This window comes from Embiotoca jacksoni, unplaced genomic scaffold, assembly GCF_022577435.1.
Source record: "Embiotoca jacksoni isolate LCO1_2020_lvr unplaced genomic scaffold, fEmbJac1.0.p SCAF_1, whole genome shotgun sequence".
NCBI lineage: Eukaryota > Metazoa > Chordata > Actinopteri > Embiotocidae > Embiotoca > Embiotoca jacksoni.
The window spans coordinates 10,216,352-10,239,861 of NW_027185229.1; the positions used below are offsets into that span (position 1 = coordinate 10,216,352).

A 23,510-nucleotide genomic window follows, 5' to 3' on the forward strand; every position below is an offset into this window, starting at 1 on the left:
GTTTTATCACTTCGGTACATAATTGTCTTCAATTTTAAAGGATGTTTAAGTGTATTTTTGCAGTATGTGTTTGCCAGTAAAGGTTTTCCATGTATATGTATATGTATTGTGTTTATTAATTCATTGTTTTCTTTCCCTGTTTTTTGTCCATGTCTTGTTTTAGACTTTGTTTCTATTCAGTAGTCTTTATTTCAGTTTTGTGTTTCCTTTTTTTTTATTTTGAAATTATTTTCCTGTTTTGTTTCACTTCCTGCCTTCTGTTTGATTGTCTGTCCCGCCCTGATTTGTTTCACCTGCTCCTCATTTTGCCCTTCATACCTGTTCCAAATTCCATACTATTGCTTTTTACTTTTAGTACAGACTACAGCTACCCTTAAAAAGTATGTACTGTTGCATGTAGTATGTGTACAATTGGTACATACTACTTCATCATAAAAATGCTTGAACTTAATAGTATGATAGTATGGATATTGGAGCATAAGGATAGTGCTTTTAGTCTGTGTGCTCTCATTTCCTGTTGTCAGTTTGTTTAAGATACCTGACTGTCCCCATGTTAGTTTTGGATTTGTGCTTTGCATTTTTGAACTTTGCTTGGGCTGCTGTTTATTTTTGGGTTACCTGGATACCGGAAACTCGTGAGTAAAACTTCTGTTTGATGGATGCTCGTGCAGTTGGGTCCTCAACCCTTTATGTTAACAGAACAGTCAATCCATCACAATTTAATCAACACCCCTGTAAAACGTATAAAATAAAAACTGAACAGACAACAACAAAACAAACAAACAACAAAACTACAAACAATTTCAAGTGACCCAAATCTTCTGGAGTTTGGTGGGTGCCACTGGAATAATAAAAGACTTTCTCTCAATGGGGTTAAAAGCTACCCTAAAAGGAATTATTTAGCATATAATTAGCATTCAAGAGATGCACCCTAAAACTCAAATTAAAAAAAAAAAATCATTAAATTATAATATATAATATTAAAATATATAATTATGTTGTTACAAGGTAAAATAATTAAGTCCAGCCCACAGAGCCAAAGCAAGAGCTCCGATTGGCTGGCAGCTGTTTGGCAGAGGTCTGGTAGAGCCAGCACATTGTTTGGAGTACCAATAGGCAATACACATATATATTATATAGACTCATATTAAATTCACACTGCTTTAATGTGTCAGTCCACCGCTTGACATGTTATACCGGAATAAATCTAAAGCAAGATTATGATCGCTGCAAATATAAATATTTACAGTTACTGTTCAGTTACATTTGAGATGGTCTCTGACCCCTCTTCTCCTAAGTACGCTCTCGTGCGCTCCGGACACTTCACCCCTCCCTCCCCTCTTCTACCCTCCCCTCCCCTCCCCTCTCCTCCCCTATCCTATCCTATCCGCTCCTCCTCACCGCGCAGAGCTCGACGCGCGCAGGCACAACAGATGGTACAGTACTACGGGCTGCAGGAGCGCAAGAATTTGGTGTAGAAGTACTTTTCTTCTCTCTAAACTTCACAGGAACGTTTAGTATATTAGGAGTTGGGGGGTTCTCCAAGGACAGACTCGACTTTGGCAGTCACCGGATCGTACGTTTAAAGACGGAATTTGGTGTCAAGGTAAGTTGTGATGTTTCCTGAATAACCGTTCAGATCTCGTAATCAGTGAACTCAGAGCAGAATGCGCAGGAAAAGCACAAAATGCGACGACTTGCAGCATTTTCCTCCCTTTATCGATACACCTATGTTTATTTATAACATTACTACGAACCATTTAAGTTTGTTACATGTTTGTGAATGAACAACAATTGACGGATTAAAGAGCGCTCCTCCGACCTACCATGAGACCTAATGTCATCCACAATTACATTTATTTTACACCATCTTGGTATAGACAAATCTCTTTTGTATGACGTTGTATTACCAGATAATGCTGACAAAACTGAACACATCCAGACACACACAGAAAGCCAGTGAGATACTTAATTTAAATATTCTTAACAAAGTTTACAGTTGCAGCATTAATGTGGGTATGCATTCAGAATATTAAACTTTGATCAGACCCCCCTCTTCATCCTATTTCCTTATTTACATTTTTAGGTTTAATTCTTCACTTCCAGTACTTTATTGCAAAACTTTGTCTTCACTGGCTCCAGTCACATACAGTATGTATGTAGAGTAAGTGCTGATGCTGCAACTCTGCGGGGATGTTGCTGTCCCAACACTGAGCAACTTTCTGTCAGAAACCATCAATTTCAGTGATTTGTGTGGAAACCTCTTCTCACTGCAAACTTTTAATATGAAATTCCAGACAGACAGTGCTGTGTCAAAGGTCAGCAACCTCCTCAGACACTGTGTCCACTGTGATTTTTCACGTCTTGTTGGAAAGTGACCGGGGGTTAAACATGGTTAAGGGCAACTTCAGGCCACTTATTGCTCAGTAGGGGATGAAGACCTCTAATGCCACAGATATAATTATGACTTTTACGAAAAAACGGAATTTCCCTCTTACTGTACTGAAAATGTACAATCAGATATAAAGCATCAAGGATTTTTTTTTTTAGATTAAGGATCATTGCTATCATTGGTTATTCAACACCTCGGTATATACTGTAATTAAGTTAAATAGCGTTTTGGAAATCTGTGTTCGCATGCTGCAAAGGCTTAGGACCAAAGCATAACTCCATCAGCTTGGAGTGGATAGATGAGCCTTCTTACTGTAGCCTGAGACACTAACACAAATCTCTGTGAACTCCTGTCTTTCAATCAGACTCGGAGTGACTCAGAATCAATCTATGTCTGAAGTTTAATATTTTGAATGCACAATACATTCATGTCTGCACCTTAGATAACCTCATAGGCCAGTTGAACCACACACTTGGATTTACACAAGGAAAAGAAATTCCACCATGGGAGCGTTTCCCCGATAGATTGATGTCATTCATCCATATGTCACGTCCTTAAGGTCCTTTAAGATGAGCGATGCGCACTGGGTCACTAGTGAGCTGTATGTAATGATTTGTTCAGTCCCGGAAGAGGTCCAGGCCTCTGTTGGACCCCAGGTGGCCCAGTGGCAGCAGCAGCCACAGGAAAGCACAGCAAATTACTACATAGCCTCACAATTTGTACACAATTAGATCTCCGGGGAGAACCACTCCAACTTTGTGTTGCATCCGCTCTTGAGAGCTCCTGGTATAATAGACGTGGAAATGTAGGGAGTGGTTTGAAAAGGCGACTGCAGATGTACAAAGTGCTAATGCTGGTGAAATAAGGAGGGTAACAGGAATATTGTTAATTAATGGAAAAAAATGACTGAGATGAGAGTGAAGTAGAAGTTTCTGAGCTGTATACATAGCTGTTGGATCAATTTCAATCAAAGCCTGCTCATTCACATCTATGCTTTCACTAGAAGTACTGCACCAGTATATCCCATTATGTAATGCTTTTATTACTTTGTCTTTATTAGTGCTGCGGTTCTCTTCTATTTTGAGTACATATTGTACTATAGTATCCTTTGTCTGAGAGATATTTTACTGGTTCTCGTTAAAATCTTTGTGGGACCGTAGAGAGCCACTAATGTGCAAGAGCAACACGACACCCTAACTTCACCGTGTAAGACAAAGTGAGTGTATTGTGCTGAGTACTTGTACTGTGTGTAGCTCTAAATACACACTTGACAATGAGCAGCAATATCGGGGCATAAACAGCAGTGAGGATATCACACAGAGGGCCAGAACGATTATCCAAGTCTACTCTTCATTTATCACAAACACTGTTCTAACAAGTGGACATTGCAGTTGCAGGGATGCGTTGTAGAGAAGTTAATTTATTTCTTCATTTTGCCATACCTTTGCCCTTTGTATTAATCTGGGAAGGCAGGGTAAGCTTCTCTATGGACAGTGAGCTCAACATTTTGACACTAAAGTGCAGTAATTGTCTGAGGGAGGAGATGGTGCTGCTGACAGAGATGCTCCCAGTGTGGCATTTCATTATATTGTTGACAGTGAGAAAATAAACATAGTGGACTTCAGAGTGAGAGAGAGGGACCTGTGTCATACCAGAGAGGAGAATTTAATGACTTAAGTCAGAACATCCAGCAAGTGTGCAAGGGTTAGATCTAAGTAATAAGATAGGATTGGTTCTTTTTATGAGGACTGTTGTGTGTGGACTGTGAGTGCAGTCTCTCGCTTTGAAGAGTAGAATCAAAAGCGTGTGGATACTTAGCCACTGCAGAGGCTGACTGTTGTATTGACTTTACATAACCCGCATGTGAGGTGTAACTCATAAATACAGATTCTCGCCATACAAACTGTATATTTTACTTGCATCTTTTCCAGACTCAATAAGCAGGCCAAAGATATAAATTGCCACATTGGAGCGCGGATGACATAACGTGATACATGCTTGCTCATTAAAAACATTTCCAAATAGCCTGCAGATGTGTTCTGTTTCATAAATGTGATGCCATGCAAATATAATGTGACGCTTTAAAACACTCTTTTTTTTTTGTCCTGTAAACTAGCAAAATAAATCACTATCGAGTTCCACGTATGTTCATGCTGCCACTATTATCTGATTCAGAGTGTATAATTTTAGTTAATGGTCTCCAATGGTTTTCCAATTTTACTGCTGCTGCTGTTCACCCATCAAGCCAAAGCTAACCAAAGCTGTCCTCACATGATTCAAGCAGCCAAGCAGAAATAAGTGACAACATGAAGTCAGAGACAAGCTGCACAGCAACACACAGGTTTTTTTTCCCGTAGCAGGCTCGTAGTGCAGTGGATCAATATCCCGCTGCGATGAGCGAATGAGTAAAATGAGGGGGATACTACAGTGAAAAATCCTGCAGTGGTACCTGTGGCAGCTGTTAAGCATTTTTTGCCACGCAGCATCTGACATTAAGCTGCTAATCTCAACATGAAAGGGAAGATGCTCATGTTTGTGACAGAGATGATGGATGCATTGCATACATTACTGGTTGTTTGTCAGCATCTTCATGAGAGCTGCGATGACAGTGAATGTCACTGTTTCAACACAGACCGCCTACAGATCATCTTTTGTCTGTCATCACACCTCACAGCAGTTATTATTTTTCATATTATTGTTACATTCTGAGTCACTCTCCTTTATCTATTAAATAAAGTACATTTTCTAGAGTAACTTTGAATTCATTTCTTCTCATTGGCGGATACTCAGAAGGAGGCAGGGCACAGCTCCTAGAGGGAATGTGTGTGATGACATCGTTCTGTCAATATCACCATTGCCTGTTTACTCCTCATGAGCGGTGTACATGCAACCGTCCCCGTCTACCATTTTGCATAGAAGAAATGTGAAAATACCTATATTGCTATATTGTCAAAGCCTGCTAGCATTCATCATTAATCACTTCCTCGTCAGTGAGCCACAGCATTTGTTATACATACTGTAGCCTCTACTTGGGTGAGCCCACTCACATTGATAAAATGTCTCGGTTTAAACTGGGTTTAGCAAATCTTACCTGTAAGATCTTTTTTTCACTCTTTTCAAACAGGGTCTTGGCTATACACCTTTCGGTAGGTGCGCTCATGTGGCAATCACCCTGTAGTTTGGCATTTCGTCTGTTGGTATTTTGGGCCAGAGCCCATATCAAACCAGATACACCCACAAATATAAAGCTCTTTGAGGCTCTATATCTAATTGATTATAGAATTATTTTTCAGTAAGATTTCTGAGAACTTAATCAGAAGGAGTAAAGTTAGTGAATGACACGATAATGACTTATGGAAAATATTTCTTCACTTTGGTAATTTCTGAGAAGTTGAATGAGAATCTATGGAGTCATAGGCTTTATTGAGCCAACCCCCAGGGGCCTTCGATGGTATTGCCCTTTAAAACACTTCCACATTAACCACTGCTCACAACTTCCGTTTTCCACTGTGATTATATACAGGATACACTTCTCGTATTAGTGGTTGCTCTTCAACCACCAAAGGGTGGACCAATCAGTGACCAGTGTCGGTGGTTCAGTGCATTTGTCCCGCCTCTTCTTGAAAGTTACAAGCATAGCATTCTACCCAAAGTTGAACATTTTTAAATTTCTGGTGACCAGAAAAAAACAGCACACACTGCGCTGGGCGCAGAATAAACACTCAGCGCCTAGTCACGCTCCTGAAATTTGAAAAAGGGTGGCGCGCTCATTAAAAACAATTTAAAAAAAAAAAAGCATGCTGTGGTGGTGTAAAAAAATGCTTTGGTGGACACCCCAGGTAGCTGCAGTGGTGGCCGGTTTTGGTGCATGCTGATTGGGTAAAATTTACACAAGGTCTATACGCAGTAGGATGGGACGTCTGTGAATGATTCCTTATCCTTAGATAGATGCCAGGCAACTATCTGATGAGCTTCTGACCCAGAAGCTCCGTCCATTTTTTTCATACAGTCTGTATGTGTGTTACAGTGACTGAAGACTTCTCTGTGCACAACGGGCTAGCTGGTGTCTAGTGATAGTATGTGAGGCGTTTAGGGAACATCAGTAAATTGTAGTGTCTAGTGACAACTTACATGTGAGGCACTTAGGGGACATCTGTTATTGTATCTAAAGAGAAAAGAATGGGTTACACCCTCCCCCGCTACACTGAATGAAAACTAAAGATTTATACCATAATGTGTGATGTAACTTTCTTTTTCTTAAAATGGATTTCATAAATGTGGTATCAAAATAAGTGTTGTTAAGGAACCGGTATCAATTGGTATTGAATATTTTCAAACATAACCAGCCTTAAGGACTACAAACCAAGTTCTCAGGGTCTTTAGAATAGGCCCAGACATCTGTATGCCTCAAGTGTATACAGTGTAATAGTGTTTCCAGTGTTGAACTACAAACTGTAGTTACACATACAATATGTATCAGGAAACTCTATTTCTGGCTGCATTTCAAATTCCACAGAGCACTGACTGTGTACTGCCACATATGGATCATTGTTTATTCTCGCCTTTACTTTTTTTAAGAGGTTTTGTTTGTTTCCCTCTCAGTATTGCAGCTCCACCGACTTGCTGCAGCCCAAGTTTGTTTAGTCATTCAGTGTTGGTGAGGGAGGTAGTGCCACATGAAAAAGTGACATCAGTGCGTACCCTCTGTAGAACAGATCAGCTGTGGATTGTCAGTCTCACCTTTGCTTTCTTTCCTGGCGGGTTTGTTCTTGGCGCATGCATCGGAGAGCAAGTTGCTGACATGTACTCTGCTGTCAGTCATATCAAGGGAGAACAGAACTGAAATTATGTTTCAATTACATGTGACACTGACATCTCTGTTTATGAAGAGGAAACAATTGGTGTTGGGAGAGAGGGAGGCTGAAATAATAAAAAACAAAAGTGTTGGTGAGGAAATCAAACAGGGGTGTTTTCTGCCCTCAAACCTCATCTTTAGAGAAAGGGTTACTTATGGAACCATGCAGCTTCAAAGAGCCACCCTGCCTAGTATCCACAAATAGAAAGTTTGAAGGGGAATTTTAAATTGAAATGGATTAATATTTCACCTCAGCATTGATTCATGCTGCCACTGTAGACATTTTCATCTGCAAGTGAGTCGCTTATGCAAAGGCATGCAGTGACGTTAGCGCAGTCTTGATCTGGCATATCCTCTCCCTTCCACTGTGCAGTACATTTGTGGAGCATTGCCGTCAACACCACTTAGATTGTCACCAAGCTGCCTGCTCTGTCATTTTCCCATTCACAATAATAATAGTCAAAAGAGGAGTTAAAGAAGTATGGAAGGTAATATTATTGATTTGTGGTGTTTGCTGACTACATCCTAATGAAAATGGCAGCGTTTGATATTTGAGTGTCTAATTTAATTTCTCTGTTGACATTTTATGCATCAACTCATGTCTGCAGCACGGTTCTGCTCATGCAACAAGACACTGATGAAATGGGTGGACATTTCCAGTTACATCTTCTGTTACTAACCAAAATCTGAGAAAAGTACAACCTTCTGTAAATGTAATACAAAAAACCACATTCATTTCTGAGATACTATAAATGGACGCTGTACTTCCAGGTATTGATGTTTGTCACATGTCAGTGATATTGGATTCTCAGTCTCTATTAATATTGTCTCCTCTACATATTGTAGTGTTTCTACTGCATGTTGCACAGGTGAAGGACAGGGGAAATCTATTTTCATTAAAGTTGCATGACAGGGCCTGAAGACAACAGGCTGTTGCATGACTACAATCGATGTCGCTCCCTCGTGCTCTGGTGGTTTGTCACCGAGGTGACATGGATAGAGATGTCTTTTGTGTTGCCCCTTGAATCAGGATGTAATGACAGTCTGACATCAGCCTGAAGAAGGGATGATGTTTATGGGCACCTTAATATACAGGCACAATGAAGGTTTAAAAGGCTGTATGGCCTGTGTTTGATTTTCTGTGGATTTTAAGGAAGATGACAAGTTAAGATTTGTCAGCAAGCAATTTTCGAAAGCGCAACAGTACAGTTTAGGAGGAGAATGGGAAGAAAAGCCGTGGTGACAGAGCTAGCAACTTTTCAGACAGTGTACAATTAAATCGGAAGTGTCAGAGGTGGGCATAGAAAGCAGAAAGACACTTCAATCTTATAATTGCAGCGGATTGGGTCCCTTACTGTATATCGCAAATTACAAATTAATGATTTTCAAAAGAAAAAAGATTTAAATATTTAACTACTGTCTAAATAGCACAGCAAAGAGTATTTATAGATTGCCATTATCGTTATTGCGACCGTAAAACAAAGCATTAAACCTGGAGTAGCAGGTTTTGTTGTCACTTTGAAAGCAGTAGAAACAGGTTGTACATACGACATCCACATACTGTATTATTACCTTTTAGGTAATAGAGCAAACTCGTTAGCAAACACTTTGCACCCAGCAGTTTCAGTGCAACATTATCAGTCATTTGGAGCTGTGTTTGAGTCCACCTGATGAATGCAGTATTCTCTCTCTTAGCTCAGTCTTTCATCTCCCAACTACTGAGGAAATATCAGGCTCTTTATTGCAGCTGCTATGAACTACTGTTGCTAACTGTCTGCCTGACATGAGTTGCAGGTAGTTAACAGTGGGTTTATAGAGCTTTTACATTTAAAACAACTGTCTGTTGAGGATAAAAAAAAACAAAAACAAAACAAAAAAAAACCCGATGAGCATGGTTTGAATTATAGGGGAGCAAAGGGGAGGTCAGGGGAAAGTCTACTTTGACAACATTTATGGGGAGCCCTAAAACATTGTCCATTTTTGTAGTCACACTTTATACATTTAGATTTTCTGTACAATAAGGTTCCCAAGACAAATAATAATAGTAAAAATGTCAATGTTGTGTGCTAATTCCCTCATCCCATACCAAATAAACCTAATTCCATTTACTCCCATTTGAGGAAAATAGGATACAACACGGAAAATTAAGAGACAGCAAACAAAGGAGAGGGAAGGAGAATATTTTTTGTAGTATCCCAGCGATTGACTACGCTGCCGCACACTTCCATGTGCGCGTGCATGTGACATGTTTAATAGCGGGTGCGCACGGAAAAAGAGTAATTTGAACCCTGGTGATGACAGTGGCCCAAAACATAAAGGTGTGGCCTGGACAGGTAAGTCAATAAGCTGGAACTGAAGTAAAAAGAAAAGCAAAGAGGTGCTTCAGACTTAGAAGGTGATACTTCTCTGTCGGTTCATCAGTACGAGACCCATTTCTAATTTTTACAGGTTGTTTTGCTATTAAAGTAGAGAAAAATGTCAATTATAGCTGCAGGTGTCAGGAAACTGCAGCAACATCTTTATGACTTTCAAGTATTTAAAGAGAATTATGCTTTTAGCTCTCTTTAAACAGGAGGTGGTTTAGTAATGAGTCCTCCGGTAAACTGGAAAACTCCCAGGATTAAAAGAGTACAGTAGCACAGTAGACTGTGCTGGCCACATTTATCATATTTGGAGAAGACACACAGTATTTATGTCTTCTGAACACTCAAATATGGTTCGGTAATTAGACAAAATTGTGCTTTAATGATATGCAGAAATTTCCCATTGAATGAATCCAGCTTTCCAAAATCAGTGACAACAAAGGAGGAGGGAAACTGGGCTGAGAGAGCAGGTGGTAGACGCGAATGAGCAGATCCAATAAAATCCTTCAAAACAACTGTTCCTGCTCCCCTTGCATGAAAGGCACAATTGTAGCACTGATCCATGCAGTAATGTACATGAATGTTTTATCTTTACGTGCTGCTCGGTGACATAAACAAACTCCTTGGACATCCAAAAGATTAACCAGAAAAAAAAAATCTTCTAAATTTAGCTGTATGCAGCATACAACATACACTCTCCTCCAAAGCAATGATGTGCTTCTCTGCATTGAGCAGGAACGGTACTGTACTATGATGGCACACTGACTTTGTAACCAAGGCAACTAACAACAGCCGCAGTGAATGGTCAGATTAGCTAGTGAAGTGTGAAGAGGAAGCATTACAGATTTTACATAAAGCAAAACAGCCAAGCTGTCTTACCTCAATACAGCCTATTAAAAACTGAAATAAGCCATTTTCCCTTGGTATATATTAGCCTTTGTGGTATTATGTGCACGTCATCAGGTTTTGTAGTTGGATAAATAAACGCTGCGGCTCCTGCTTTACAACCTGATCTGGATATTTTGCAATAAATGGAGATTTTATGTAAAGTAAAAATTCACAAAGGGATATTTAAACACGAAGCTCAAAGGCTGAAGGCATGTAGCTAACACTAGGCTGGAGATGAGCTAATCACAGACTTTATGAAAAGAGCTTGGTGGAGGTGGATGCCTCCATTAGCGACCAGGATTCACACTTCAGTCATTCATCTCACCACCTCCCACCGCCGTGACCCGCCGTCACATGTTCTGAGTCACCTGGCTCTACACCACTCCTCCCCTCACGTTCTCTCTATGTGTTACGTGAGCTTCTTTCTCTCCTCTCATGGAGCGCACCAACACAACCAAGAGCAGATTAACTGTATCGTTGCCTAGACAAAGCAAGACAAGAGAGGAGAGTATATTTAGGTACAGACTGCTACTATTGACTGGAGAAAGGCCTCAGAGATAGGATTTTTTCATTCACGTGGGAGGAAAAGAAGCATGAGTCCAGCTTTGTGGTGGATAGTCAGTTTTTGAAGAGCAGCGAGCCTGCTTTCCACCCGCATTAACTTCTACGAGAAAGGCCAGGCATGCATCAGAGGACCAACCCCATGGGCTTTCAGTGTTATGGCTCCAATTTTCCCAGTGCACACTTGTGCTGTGGACACTTGTTTACTGCCATGAAGCACAGATTTAAATGAGTCAGTCAGTTTAGACTGGCTTTGTTGTGCCTGCACAGTTGCATGTTATCTCTGCCAGAAACATTGTCGTCATGAGGACATGACTAAAGGAGGACCACATGTCGCATATGGCATAAAACATTCACGTTTTCAATGGGATTCAACATTGATATATAGTAGCAGCAGTTTGATTAGTGAGACTTTAGAACAGTAAATATACAGCATATGTTGTATTTGTGTGGCGGCTTAATATGTATTGTTGACCTTGGAAATAGCAGCTGCAATCAATATAACATGGAGGTCCATTTAGCAGGTGTCCTGTAGCTTTTAATCCCATCACATGATCTTTAACAGGAGAATTTGCCTTGTTTCCATGGAACTGGACATGTTTAAAAACAGGACTAATAACTGTGCTAGCAAGTCTGGGAGGCAGACCTGAGGGTCAGTGGTGCTTTAAGATAAATGCTAACATCAGCATACTGATATGCATGCAATCTAATCGAATGGTGGCAATGAAGGAAAAGTCAGAGAGCACCAAAATCATTATTTTTACGTGAAAACTGACCTGGAGGGGAGTCTGGAGGATTCATCCTCTGAGGACCACAGATATAAAATAAGTACTGGACCAATTTACCAGCCCAGTCTGCTAAAAGGTACGATGTCACCATCACCTTTTGCCTCCCCTTTGTGTGGAAAGTTGTTGCACGATGACCAAGGTTGTTATGAAGCTTGTGTGACGGACGTATTTGGAGACAGTTGGAGGGATCAAACTATGGACTTTACTTATGGTCCAGGAGAAAGCGATGCAGATTTCTTTAAAGACATCATTTCCTAACCCAAGTTTTTGTGCCTAACCCTGACCTCGTGGTTTTCCAGGGCTATGAGGCAAAACGAGGCACTGACATGGTATGCTGTAGAGGACTGGTAGGTGTATTGCACTTTTTGGAGTGATACCATGTTGGACTGGTGCTGCCACAGACGGACACATTACTATCATGGCAAAAAGGAAACATCGACTTGTGATCTGGTTGAAAGCTTAGTAACATTAGTGAATGGATATTGTAGTGAGAGTCAGTGTTTTCTGGTTCAGTGCGGTTTCATAAATATTTCATACAATACTGTGTTATATGCATATGTGCAATGACCTCCTCCACCATACTGTAAATGTGGAGCATATGTAATACAACTTTTTTTTGGATGAGATGATAATCTGCTGAAGGGGTGTGCAGGATTTACACATCCTGCTTTAACTTTTGGGAGACTAACATTCCTGGTATGATTTCCCCAAAATTTACAAATCCCTAAAAATACGTTCTTTTGGCTCTGACTTAATGATACTTCACTTCTGAGTAAAAACGTTGATTTATCACACAGATTCCTTAGACATCACTTTTTGGTACTTACAATGCAGCAAGTGAAGCTGAGTTGGAGTACACAACCTATAAAGGTTGGACGGTGCTCTTGTTCCCTTTGAGAAGGACAAATTTGTTCACAGTGGGTGTGAAACATGCATGAATGCCTAAGAACAATTTAGGCATGGGCTGAAATGCAAACTAGATGACGTTTTTTGGGCGGCTCAGTGTTTGCATGTGTACGACAGGAATTGTAGCCAGCATGGCGATCAAGTTTCCCAGGGCTCTGCTGAGGAGCAGGGGGGCTGGGCTGTTGAGCAGGCAGTGCTGTGATTCCGTCGGGACCATATACAGGACAGCTCTTTGCCCCTCATGGGGTTGGCAGCTTACAGTGCGCTGTAACACATGTCCTCGCCCCGGTCTGAGGAGCGAGATCGTTTCCCCCTCTCAGCAGGCAAAGCTCTTTCTTCACCATGAATATGTCATCTCTTCCGGGCTTCCAGATCTTCTTCCGTTTCACCCGTGTGACCACTATGTAACCATGGAGACTGCACTTATGTTCATTTGAAATTTCAGAGCCACTGCAGTGTTACTCAGTTTCCCAATATGACATGAATTTGCTTAAAGTCATTTAGCAGTGTCTCCAACATGTTTACCTCCACACAGCAAGAAATACAGCTGCTCCATTCTGCTGTCATTTGTAAAGCAGCTAGATATTCAGAGCAAGCTGGCTTCTCTTGCTAAGTATCTAAAAACACACAGCAGTGACATGAACCTAATTTTCATGAACATCCTGTAAAAAGAGATTACACATCCCTCATCCTAATGGGTTTACTACCCCAGAGACAATAGCTTGTAAATATAATGAGGCGGTGCAGAATATTACAGAACTGACTTGGTTTACACACTAAAATCCTGTTGGTTTTTGTGGAAAATACAACTTGAACTTCTGACAAAAAAGAAACAATGATTATCACTGCACTGGTGTGCTCTTTGATCCCGTCGGAGCAGCGTGTTTTCAGTCAAAGTTTTCGGCCAAAAATACAGGCAATTATTTTCAAATAGGACGCAAACAGTAAATTAACCTGCTCTCAGTGCACAGTTGAAATCATCAGGATATGACAGTGTTTTAAAGCCCTCTGTAGACATCCTGGATATTTATGCCTGCAGCTTGCGAGTCGTGTCTGATCTAATTAATGACTTTGCAGCAATTCACTAATGGCTCATTTGTACATGGCCACTTAGGCCCACGCATCATATTTTGTGATGATTGCTGAGGTAGAACAGCTAACTTGTCAACTTCGTCTCTGTAACAATGAGGATTATTTTTATAAGCACCATCCGGGAAATAGAAGCCCTCCCAGCCCAAAGCACACGCGCAAACACGCACAACTACTTATTTGAAAAAGTGAATCTGTACTCGGCGCCCGGTTGTGACGGGAGAGTGTGGCTGTTAGATCAAATCCATAAATCCTGTAGATGCACACTGATCAGCATTCTACCTTCGGGTGAAGTGGATAAACAATGCCTCCTTTTCAACAAACTTAAAAAAAAAATTCTCAGACAAACAGACATAGAAATTAAATAATAAAAAAAAATTAAAAGTACTCTAGAGATTAAATTAGACATTTAAAAAATATTACGGTTTCATTTAATTTTAATTATAAAGCATCATCATTGCTGCCTGTTTGAGTACTAAACTAATGTAACTGACTACTGGAAGCAATTCAGCCTAATCAGGAAAGAATCCTGATTAAAATATGACATTTTTATTTTATTAAATTGAATTGCTATTTTTGCATGTACTGATTGTAATTTCAGTTGAAATTTGTGTTTTGCAAAATATTTTAGATTTAATTTTTTAATAATACTATTAAGACAATCATTTTTTTAAATTCAGTTTTTAGCATTTATAATGACCTTAATAGTGCTGTTGAAACCTGGACTCGATTAATGCATGTCGAGCTACAGTATATACACCCCTTCTTCCACACAGTTATTGTTTAAGCAAGTTTAATTAACCTTATCTTTGTCCGAATAGAACTGACTAGTAATGAGCGTTTTCTGCATTCATTGTTCAAGACAACAGTTGATCTTCTTTCACACATTATTTTCACATTTGCCAGTATTGAATGTCGTATCATTCATTACAAGATTTCATTATGATATCAGCAGCCCACTACAACCCATTTAAGTATAAACAATAAATGACTGAAAGCTTCAAAATGTTTAGGATGTGAAGCATTTCTACTAAAACAATGTACCTGAATGACTAATATTGATCAACAATGCTTGCAAACCCCCTCTGATACACACATATTGGCACTTGGTTAAACAAAGCATTTAAACATGACTGATTATTCCTCTAAACCAGCAAGCAACTTCACCAGATGTGGTTGCAGATCCATGCTGCCAAACAACATGCAGTGCAGTAGTAGGACAATATATTGTCATAGAACCAATGGCTCACTGCTGCGAGGTTGTTTTTGACGAGTAACATTTGGATTATGTCATATTTGGAAAAGACAATGGAAACTCACCAGCCAATTTGGCTAACAGTTGCTTTTGAACTTCAGTTTAATCAGAACAACAATGGCATCCTGCCAAAATCTCTCTCCCTGTCCTGTTGTTTTTGTCTCTGATATAAAAGCAGTGTCATTCAAAAGTATTGTGCTCTGATGACTGACTATGAGCCTAAATACTGAGGATTCAGAAGAAAATCTCGGTTTTTAAAAAGGTGAAAAAATGATCTGATCGTCCTTAATGTTTAAGAGAATATTGGCCACTTTTCAAGTTCCACTCGGGTTTGACAAGTTAAATGAAGCAATACATTCCTCTGTGCTTGCTAAAATCACAAAGAAAGCAGAGGTTTTTCTTTTGTTTTCCTGCTAGTGGAGCCATGTGGCAATGCCTATATTTAGTAGGCCTACATCAGATGCATTACTCGCAAGCATCTGATGCCTAACCCCCAAATCCTTCAGTCTCTCGTTGTAGCTACTCCACAAAAAAAAACCCAATAGGCAGCCAAACGATATTGTCTGCATAGAGCAAAAGACAAGTAAGAAGGTGGTTATTTGTCAGGCAGCTACTGATCATATACTGTAACGTCAACAGCTATTTTAAACACAAAGAACACAACATGTTGAGAAAACTGCTTGTTCAAAGTATCACACCCCTTGCCTACTTTTGTTGGCTAAAACATAAGTGACAAAATCTCGGCCCTGCTGGTTTTACTTGTCTTTTACAGTTTAATGTTATTATCCAGCACACCTCTGTTCAAGTGAGGACAAAGTTTTCATATATAACCACAGCAACACCGGCTTTCTTGGTCGGTGTCAGTGACATCATCATTCAACGAAAAACTGCCCACACTGAAATTCATCGCAGCAGCAGGACTCTTTTCATGTTGGTATCAGAGGGCAATTTGAGCAAAAGGTACCACCAGTAGGGGTGGGTGATATGTCCCTAAAATAATATCACCAAATTTCAAGGGTTTTCTGTGATAATACTGACAAAATACTGAAAAATATATTATTATTCATTGCAATAATGTACAACTACAACACCGCGTCATGGTTTTATTTGTCAGCACAAACGTCCCAATGCTGTGGTTTGTTCTAGATCTGATCTTTTATAACCAAACCACTTTCACAACACTGAAGCTGCTCCCCTTTTTGGAACTGTCCATGGAGCTGCTTTTATCCACTAGTCAGAACATTACCATTATCCTGTTATGGCTTTGTTTTACCGTATTAAAAGTGACACTGATATTATAGTGAAGGGCACTAAATGGCAACCCCCTAACCAGATGCTGTTTGCTCTCAGCAGCTACATTTCTGAATGCTGCCCTTCAGCTGTATCCTCTTACACTGCTAACGCAGCTGCAGTGTCACTGTCTCTCTGCTGAATTTCTTCCGACTTACCTCGAATTAATACAGTTGGATATTCCAATCAGCCAAAACACTGTAAAATGTATACTCGTTTATAATATCCTCTGCACTCATGATGGTATTTTTAGCTGTTGGAGATGTAACTAGTTGCGGTACAAGTGAAGAGTTTTGGTGCAGCATCTACAGCGCCCCCCGGTGACAGCGACTGCTCAATTAGCCTGTGGTTCTTCTGGCCACCAACTATATTACTGTACACGTCAAATGACGGATCTCTTGTTGCTTCTTTCCAGAGACAGAGGAATTGTTGTGGAATTTATTGCTTCAATTTACCACATACATCAAAACTGATTGGACGTACATGTTAAATGTGACGATTTTTTTTCTTTTGATATCGTTCCAGCACAACTGTGTTTGAAGATATTCATCGTTAACTGTGCCACAGCACAAAATGAAACAATAAGAAGAGGAGACAACCGTCACATTAACTAACCTAAACTGATAGAATATCCTTGTTCCAGTTTTGATGCTTCTCGCCAAAGCAGCATGCGTTAGAAAGAAACTTCTTTGTGATTTCACACCAAGTCCTCAGGCAACAACAGCTCTGCAGCAGTCCAACCCATCAGTTCCTGTCCCCTTCAAGAACTCCGTAACACACTTCTAACGAGCAACGTCATGGTGCCCTGGCCATGAAGTCTCTTCTCTTTACAAAAATTGCTTTTATTTAACGTTAAATCTTCTGCTGCAGTGTTCCTGTTTTTTGCTAACTCACTGTTTTTGGTGAATATCAAAATCTATACATGTATGTGGTGGTGCGTACACCGTCAGGGCTTGATTTATGACAGTTAGACACAGATCCATACGGCTCAGCCTTAAAACACTTGAAATTACTGAACTTGTTTTACAATTGTACTTTATTGTTAGCTTGTTCTTTCTTATGTATATTTCATGAAAATCTAAGCATCATATTAGATGTTTTACATGATATATTTTGAAGTGATTTACATTTGCAGTCTTTGCCCTCCCTGTAGATTGAGGCTATTTCATTAGCAACAAAAATCACAGAGAATGAATCTAAACCAGTCAGATACCCACATCTTTATCACATATGCATTGCCTTTGAGCAATGTGTTCATCATAGTGGATTCAGTTGTGCTGGACTTCAGACAAAACCCTCCAGATCTGCCTTGTTTTAAGCATCAGGCAGTGGGTACAGCAGCGGCAGTGGCAGCCGCACCAGCCTCATATGCCCCACTCTGACAAAGACATTTTCATGCTCTGAACTTCCTATTTTCAGCTCAGTGAAACGATGATATAAGGAGAAAAAAGAGAAGCCTCCTCTCCCAGATGGAGAATAGAGATGTTCAAACTGAATGAGAAGAGAGAATAAAAGATGGAGCCATGCAGCATGCAATGCTACGCAGAGATAGAGCAGAAACTAATGAGAGCATTAGACACAAACTATTGACTTAACACAGAGGAGGGAAAACAACAAATTGTGTGAGAGGATAAGGAGATGGTGCAGGAAATAATTTGTTGTCGTGTTAAATTTGAGGAGAAATGTGTTCTTCTTTTGTGCTTGCAGTCTTTGGCAGGAACATATTGTCAGTCTTATACAGATACACCACTGTCTCTTCTGTGAAGCAGCTTGTTACATTTCTTAGATGGTTCCCACCACTTTGGTTCAGACTGAAATATTCTCCCACAACTATTCAATAGATTTTGGGGAATGTTTTTTTTTTAATGAAATTGTCAATTCTGAGAAGATAAATCCTACTGACTTTGGTCATCCTCTAAGTTTTCATCAAAATCTTTACTTCCACTGAAATTTCTCCACATTTATTAAAGGGATTTGCAGCCAGTTTTGTACAAACATCCCCTACTGACTTTGCTCAAACCCTTACCCCTAACCCAAATTGTAAAATTTCACGCACGTATGACCGGGCTCAAAGAAGGAGGTTATGTAACGAAGTACAAAGTCTGATCAGAGAGGAGGTCAGGGGTGGTTGGAAGTAACAAAGAAAGGACTTTTACTTGTACAACTGGTGTTTGAGTTTTTTGAGACATTTTTTTCTCGATTGCAAGTACGCTATTTATATAACATGTAATGTTTTACATATATATATATATATATATATATATATATATATGTTAATGTACCATTAACTTACATAATGTCTATTGAGTAACTTACATGACATAGTAACGTTGCATATTGGAAATTATTTATTTAAACCCAAACCATGATTTATTTTTCTCCAACCGTAACCACATGGTTTCGCTGGCAATACCTAAGGCACCTTACTTTTTACACTGACATGGTTTCGTCTAGTGGACTGCCAGGTGTATTGCACACTTTGGCATGATATGGGTTTACACTATGCATTTTAAAGTTTCGTTTTTTTGTTGAAATATCTCAATAACTATTTCTAATTTGTTACAGACCTTCTCGGTGCACCTCTTCACGTAGCTGCTCGCATGGATAGAGATTCTTCTGGTTTGTTGAAACAGAAAGCAAATAGAATTTTTGCTTCATGTTTTAACTATGTACTATAACCACTGGACTATCATTTTATGCAATATTCTGGTAATGTTTTGACTAAAATTTGTTTGTGTGTGTTGTGAAAGTTCTCCTAAGGATAATGTTCTCCAAAAAACATTTTGAAAATGTTTTGAGAATGTTTTTAAAGAACGTTATCCTACCACTGAAGAAAAACCTATAATTTTGCATCATTTCTTGCTGGAATACCAAGTGTACAGAAATTATCTGTAAGCTTGGCATTTGACTGATCCAGACTGAACAGAACTTCAGGTTTTTTTTTCCGTTTTTTCCCCCTGTTTCTCTTTATTTTCCCTTTTTTGTATAGTTTATCATGCAGACTCATAAAGCCCTAGGTTAACTGAGAATGATTCGCTCAAGCTGAAAATTGTTTAGTTCCTGATGCATCTTCACCTAGTTGTTGCTGCCCCAGGCAAAAACATGCATGTTTTTCCTGTCTTTCCACTGACTTTGCATGTTAAAGCTGAAGCTGAATCTTGAGTATAACAATTTCATTCTGTAATTAGAACTATGGCAGTGCAGGTAGAGCGACTGGAGTTCATAATGTACTGACATCTGAAGTTTTAGCTCTCCTGCTTCAATGAGACATGTGGAAGCAGATTTAGGAAGTCGATGTAATCAGAGTCAGAGGTGGTTGTCGCTGCAGGTAAAAACTTGATGGAATCCAAGAATATGAGCTAAAGACGGAGACAAAGCATTTCATGTGAGGGGGGGGGAGTTTTAAAAAAAAAAATTTATTCAGCTAATGTAATGGTTCAGCTGCAGCGCAACCCAGTTTTCCTCAAGTTTTCCACAGGAAATAGTTCAAGGCTTACACTGTAGTGTAGTATTGTTTGCTTTCAAATGTTATCAATTCTTCTACTATCAGTTTCATTAATGGGCTTTTGTGAATTTACTGCTCATAATTTGTGTCTCTTTTGCTCTATCAATTTCACAGTCAGCACTCTGAGGGGACTTTCAATTAGCGTGAGCTTGGCAATAAAAGCGAGTCCGCTTTATTTATCCCTGCCTTTCAATGATAATTTTTCATGTAATGTCGATTTTATGCACAGCAATTAAAGTTTCTGTCCACTGAAGCAGCATGGAGGAACTGATGCGATTGGTTTAGAAAAGACGTGTGTTGTGGAGAAGGAGCTGGGCCTCCTCATGTAAACAACAGACCTGTTTTTGGAGTCAGGAGGATGCTGTGCTCCAATTAAAATATTGTCAGATTAAAGATCATTTTACTCAGGTTAATTGTCAGCGTTTATAATTGCCAATCACAACATAGAGTTTAGTTGTTTACCTCATTATTTTCAAACATTACAAGAAAATGTTAAATATAAAAGGAGCATTAAAGGGATTTAACGTGCATATGATTTTAGCATCTTGTAAATACTTCTGTTTGTTTCAGAAAATGTGACAATCACAACCAAAATTAGCGTGGTATGTTGCTTTCAAACCATTTATGTCAGTGTCCAATGGCCTGCATTGTCATACTACCATTGGGGGGAAACCAAAGTCTGAAATTTTCAAATAATACACGTTTAAATAAACTGACAGGTAACCGGACTCAAACAAGAGGTGCTTTTCAAGTGAAAAACAGTTTTTAAGAATCAATTGGTTGTTCAAAAGAAAACTGATCAACAGTTTAGATTGTTGAAGTGATAAAAAAAAATAAAAACTTTCATGAGGGTTTCTTGTGTGTCTCTGGTTTAATGGAATTGAAAATTGAAAATTGAAAATTGAAATCGAAAACTCTTGGATTTTCTAACATTTTATTTACTGTAAACAAAAACGATCAACAGATTAACCGATAATGTATTACTTGTGTATTGGGTTTTACACTGTGGTATTAATGAATAAGGACCTCACACAGGAGGATGGTCTTTTAGCAAATTATGACAAGGCACACACAGATGTTATCTACATAACATCCCTAGAATTACAGGGAAACAACATTTGCTGGGTTTCTTATGTATAAATAATATTTTTGGCCTTTTACCATGGTCTCAACTATACTGTACTCCAAAATGCAAAATAATATCAGTGCCTTACTTTTTACTTGTTTGATGCAACTGAAGATCACCTGAAGATCACAGTAAAAATACAGATGCTAAAGAAAACATAGAAAACCTGTTTGAGAAAGTAAAGCTCATTAGGATACAGAAACGATAAGCGTTCTACATGCCATTATGTTTACTCCCACACAGTATAAGTAAACAAAATATTTTAGGAGGTGTAGGAAAAACATCGTAACATCTGTCGAGCCTTATCTTCAAATTGAAATGTATTTTTTTTAGGCTTCTCTTTGAAATGCTACAATTCTCAGCCTTCTTATTGTTTGTTTGCAGTACAGTAATGGAGGCATCCTATAAATGATATGACAAGTATAAATGTCTGGATCGGTGTGTATGGATAAGTGTACAGAGATGATGTGTTCACCATTGTGAGACTTTATGGTGTCTGATGTTGTGGTTGCTCAGACTCCTGCATTAACCCTGTTTGCCTCACATACTCCCTGAACTTGAATTCATCATACATTCTTTGGTCTGAATCTTTAAAGGGGTCATCCAAGCAGTTCTGTTACCACTTCATAATGTGATTCACTTCATTCCCACCAACGCTTTCCTGCGTCAGACTAAAAGTGACACAAAGGTACAGGAGTTTTGACAGTGGAGACATTTCTTGGGCTAAAATTTGAAATAGTAACTGTATATATTGCAAATAGGAAAGGTGATTCTTTCCGTACCGCATATGTGCATTCAGGCGTGCACTCATGTCTGTACATTCAAATGCAATATTCTCCCTCTGGATGATGTGTCTGCAGATGTTTTATCAAAACATGCTGCCGTTGGTTCTCACACACTCTTTCTATAGGGAAAGCACTTACGAGCCTGAAGAACAAGACACTAAATATACAGTATATACAGCAGGCTACCGAGGTTGTACTGAAGAACCCTCAGGAAACCATATTACAGGTCAAAAGTGGCCATGCAGTCATGGGTGGACTACATTTCCAAACATACAGCTCGGCCTCAGCAGGATTCAATTGTTGCAGTGACTTTTTTGTTTGTTTGTTCTACATCTGCTGACCAACTGATTACTTAACTGCATAGGTAATCCATTTTATTGCTGGTTAGCTATAGTTTAGCTAAATGTTCACTTTACTGAAACTGTTGTCGCCAAAAGTATTGTCTTCCTTCAAACAATTGTCATGCTTTAGATTGCAGTTTTTTAAAGAAATAACTGTGCCAGAAACAGTCTAATTGTTTATTACACTGTAACATCATTAAATATACTTGTAGAATAATCTAAAACCCTCTTTATTTAGGAATTCATTTAATCAATTCTGCTAATTAAAAAAAAATCTAATATTGATCTAAATGTAAGAGACAAAACCTGAGCAGTCCTACAAATCTTATTTAATTAAAATCAAATTATTATACTGTTTACTATTGCAGTGAGGGGGAGTCCAACAGTCACTTTGATACAAATACAAACATACAGAAACCCCCCTTTGGTTTGTAAATGGAATTATTGAGGCTAATACTTATTATGAAAATAGAATTTTAACAATTTTATCCAACCTGAAAAATGTGCCGCGGTACGTGACCCTTAAAGTTCAAGAGGTGCAACACCTCTGGTGTTGGGCGTTAAGCTATTACTTGGTGAAATGTTGTATTGTGATTACTTGTTTCAATACCAAGTACTGCAAGGTGTTGCAATTTACTAATACCAGTAACACTTTGTTACTTCAACATTTTAACAGGGGTTAGATTAATAGTTAATATCTGTTTTGCTCTGTTTGGTAAAGGGGGTTGATGTGGATGTTCACTTTTACCAAAAGATGAGAAATGTGATTCCTGGGAACAATAAATAGGAATCCTGGTAATTTCAAAGTTGTCATATTCACATATTGTGTGTTCTTATTTTAGTTTTATGTAGAATGGTAGGGTGTAACCACACGGTCTGGAGAAAGCTAGAGTAATACTGTTTATTAGCACATTTATTTGTATCATTAACTCGTCGTACACATAGTAACTTCTATCTCTGGGCATGTTGCTACGGTGTTTGTATGCACACATTACTAAATTGTGTTGCTTATCTGGCTTTTCCGAGTTGTTCTGGAACACGGTCAGCTCAAGCGTGATGTCATTCCCAGCAGCATAAATCTCTCTACAAGCACCTTTGACTAACCTGGACTGAGTAAAAGTAATGTGACACATTACTGTTGTGTAATTGGTAATGTAACTATTTATTCAGTGATTGATTTTGCTATTAATTTATTCATTGAGATTGGGTTGCTTATTTTATAAACATATACATGCATCAGGCTTATAAATGAGCACAAGTCATGAACAAAATCATTTAAATCATCTCCCAACAGTCTCCACACAGCAGATTTGAAATGCAGGAAATGAAACTTCTCCCCCTGGCAAACCAAGCACAGCGCACAATT

General features: G+C 39.0%; 1 protein-coding gene across 1 annotated transcript in view; it reads left to right on the top strand.

Moving 5' to 3' along the window:
* The first annotated feature begins 1,402 nt into the window (after positions 1-1,402).
* LOC138205439 (caM kinase-like vesicle-associated protein) overlaps positions 1,403-23,510 on the top strand; it is a 40,738-nt gene continuing 18,630 nt past the window's right edge. The window contains exon 1 of the mRNA XM_069161500.1: positions 1,403-1,606. The gene's annotated coding sequence lies outside the window, so the exon portion shown is untranslated. The remainder of the gene's footprint in view (positions 1,607-23,510) is intronic.